The sequence below is a fragment of the Nanorana parkeri genome, unplaced genomic scaffold (assembly GCF_000935625.1).
Source record: "Nanorana parkeri isolate BGI_ZX_2015 unplaced genomic scaffold, ASM93562v1 scaffold869, whole genome shotgun sequence".
Taxonomy (NCBI): domain Eukaryota; kingdom Metazoa; phylum Chordata; class Amphibia; order Anura; family Dicroglossidae; genus Nanorana; species Nanorana parkeri.
This window is the reverse complement of record NW_017307137.1, coordinates 407,081-410,943: the sequence shown is the minus strand read 5'-3', so window position 1 is coordinate 410,943 and position 3,863 is coordinate 407,081.

Here is a 3,863-nt window from a genome sequence, read left to right as displayed (position 1 = left end):
CGTATGCCATACGTCCTTGGCAGCGAAAGGGTTAAAAGTTTTAGTTTCCTGCAGAATCAGTTGGTCCCCTGATCACTGGTCCTTACTTCCTGTTTTAGAGTGACTCCTTTCTCAAGCAGAATGCTGAGCAGTCACCCTTGTGTGTGCTAGTAAGCTGTGTGTGTCTCCACAAACACACAGACACAGCAAAGCAAGCTACTCCCCTCCTCCCTGGTCCCCTTTCTAATCTAGTAGATGAACAGTAGCTGGAGTCTGCACTGTCCTTTTGTGATCTTGTACCGGACAGGAAGTTCAGGGAAACTGAGCTGAGAGACTTGGAAGCAGCTGTTCAGAAACATGATGATTGCAAGTGTTTGGGTAAAAATGTAGAGTTTGTTTGATCTGGATTCATTATTGAAAAAAGTTTGAGAGATTAAAGTGACATTAAAGGCAACACCCCCTCCCCTCTTTCCCATCCCCATTGCTGCTGTAAGCACTTACCTTATTTGATGCCTATTACTGCGATCATCTTCTTCCTTCCACTCGTTTTCGACAGTCCCTCCAGCGCTGGTGCCAGTGTCTGATCCACTGCAGACTCCTTGTGTCCCACAGTGCCTGTCTGATGTGTGCACTCCAGGCTGCCAGGTTATGTCCATTGAGCTTCAGTGTCTGTTTTCTCATCTCCCTTTTACTGCGCATGTGCCTGCACACTTCTTCACAGCCATTCGGGAGCCGAGAGTGCTTCAGCCTGGAGCGTGCAGCACTGGAACATGTAAGTAATTAGGTATTTGCCTAATTTTTTTTTTTAATCATGGGGCATTGCTAGCAGTAGATATATGTCAAAATAAGAGAGACTTTAATTATACTTTAATACAACTTTAAGACTCCATTCACACCTATATTTTAGGTGTGATTAGAGATTCCTGCATCAGGAACTTACGATTTCCTGCAGCAGCAATCCATAATCTTCTGATCGTGCATCCAGGGATAGTGATTGATTCCTAACCAAATGTAATCATATCACATACAATTATATGCAGTGTGCTGGCGATTAGGTAATAGGTTACAGCTGCTGCCTGGAAACACCAGATTGGGATTCCTATAGCAGGAAATCGCAATTTCCTGAGGCAGGAATACCTAACTGCACCTAAAATATAGGTATGAATGGAGCCTAAATTAAATGGGAAATTTCAGGCTGGCTTCACACCTATGCATTGTGGTAACGCACATTTTACCGTGCATTACCGCACTGCATGGTAATGAACAGCATTCAATACACAAGTACAGTAGTTGGCAAACCATTCTAAATGAATGGGTTGCCTGAAGGCTACGCACAGTAGCGTACCACAAAGGAACAGCCAAGTGTGGAGAGGGCTTGAATGTTTACATTTCATAAAAGAAACCTGCCATGTTATTATATGTAGGCTGAGGCTGTCATTGCTGACCTCCTTTTGGAAATTCCAGTTGCCTGGTTATTATACTTGTGCTTTGGTTTTAGTACCTTCGAAGTCACTGAGCCAGGCCAAGTGCATAGGTAAGGACTTTTGATTTGTAAATGACTTCAGTGCTCTGAATTATTGTTCTGGGTTTGAAAGTCTTAAAAGTATAATTAATGCATGCAGACACCGTGGGACAGGAAGCGCCAGCAAGCACAAAGGAGTCAGCGCTGGATCTGAGACCCACAGCAGCGCTGAAGAGGAGGCTGAAAACGACAGAAAAGAAGAAGATCGGATTAAGAGACATCATTTAAGGTAAATGCTTACATTAGCATTGGGGGAGGGGAAAAAAAACGTATCCTTTAATGTCACTTTAAGTGTCAAAGCCATGCAATCACGTTTACAAATGATACCCACCAACAACAGACAACAGACCCATATTTCTGTCCTGACAAGTGTACTTTAAGGCTGAACATTGAAATTTTATGTCATGCGAAATCTATAACAATGCAACATTGCACATAGTTGGTTTTGTAGAGCTGCCATAACTTCTAGCGACACTGTTCTTCCATTCCTCCAAGAAATACATTTAATTAAAAACAAATTGCCTTAGGTCAGCCTTTTCTGCTAAGAAATAATAACTTTATTTGGAATGGAAAAAGCTAGAGAATATGTTGCAGGCTGGCTTCCAGATATCCTTCATTCTTCATTTTTAAAACAATAATATAGAAGTGAAAAGACTGGTTAATTTAAGTAATTAAGATTCTCAAGTTAGATTCCAGTACGGCCTAGTTTACATTTGTTCCTTTGGCTATTTATCGTGAGCTAACATTAGCTTCCCTCTTTGCAAGTTAAGAATAACCTGTTTTGCTATGATACAAGAAGAGCTTGGCATGGCTCCACATCTAAACCTAAAGTACATCCACTTGTCTGTCAATGGGAAACTTTGCTTTCATAACCAGAGGCATGAAACACTCGCTTGTCTTCGTGCAAATTGAAAAGGAGTTCAGAACATTTGAATGATTGTTTTATTCATGACACAAACATTTAATTAACCAAGTAAGTATTAATAATTTCATTATAGCTGAACTCCAGCTATATATGCAAAAATACCATTTAGAGAAGGTATGTATTTATAAAAGGCATTCTTAAATGTAACAGTACCTTAAGATGGCTTGATGTCAGCCTCTTGTAATTGGCTGTACAGACTCTCTCTGGAATTGCAGTCTTGTCCTTTTAAATTAATCCTTTAATTAATAGAAACAATTATTTTGCTTTTTTTAACTGGAAAAATATTTTCTTTCTTTCTACACAACATTTATTTACTTGTAATAGTTTATATAAGCTGTAACAGGCGCCATTGTTTTAAATAGAGCAAGACTAATGAGGCCACTTGCTTAATGATGTGACTAAACATTAGGCCATCAACATTAGTTTTAACTCTTAAATAACAGTAGACTAATAGATAATTGGATAAGAAGATCATGTAGGATATGGATTTGGCTCTGATTTTTTTTTTAGCTTAGTATTTATTTTAATTGGAATATACAGTTGTGCTCAAAAGTTTGCATACCCTTGGAGAACTGGTAATATATGTACCATTTTTAAATAAAACACGAGTGAGCAGGCAAAACACATTTCTTTTATTTCTTATGGGATTTATGTGTAACTGTAGGTCATAACAGAATGGCATAATCATAAAACAAAACATGGCAACAAATAAAAAAAATGAAATGACCCCTGTTCAAAAGTCTGCATACCCTTAGTTCTTAATACTGTGTAGTATCACCCTTTAGCATCAGTGACAGCGTGCAGTCTTTTGTAATATTTGTCTATGACGACCAGAACTCTTGCGGGTGGTATAGCTGCTCGTTCGTCTTGGCAAAATGCCTCGCGGTCATGCAAAGTCTTTGGTCATCTTGCCTGAACCGCACATTTGAGATCTCCCCAGAGTGGCTCGATGATATTAAGGTCAGGAGACTGTGATGGCCACTCCAGAACCTTCACCTTTTTCTGCTGTAACCACTGGGGGGTCAACTTGGCCTTGTGCTTAGGGTCATTGTCAAAGTCCAAGAGCGTCCTATGCGCAGCTTTAGTGCAGAAGAATGCAAATTGTCTGTGCCTTTAGAGCTCACACCCCCCCAAACATCAGTGAGCCACCACCATGACTTATGTGGGGATCGTATTCTTGTCGCTATAGGCCTTGTTGACCCCTCTCCAAACATATCACTTATGGTTGTGACCATAAAGCTCTATTTTGTTCTTATCACTCCAAATTACAGTGTACCAGAAGCTGTGAGGCGTGTCAAGCTGTTGTCGGGCATGTTGTATCCAGACTTTTTTGTGGCATTAGCGCAGTAAAGGCTTCTTTCTGGCAACTCGATCATGCAGCTCATTTTTGTTTAAGTATCATCGTATTGTGCTCCTTGAAACAACCACACCGCCTTT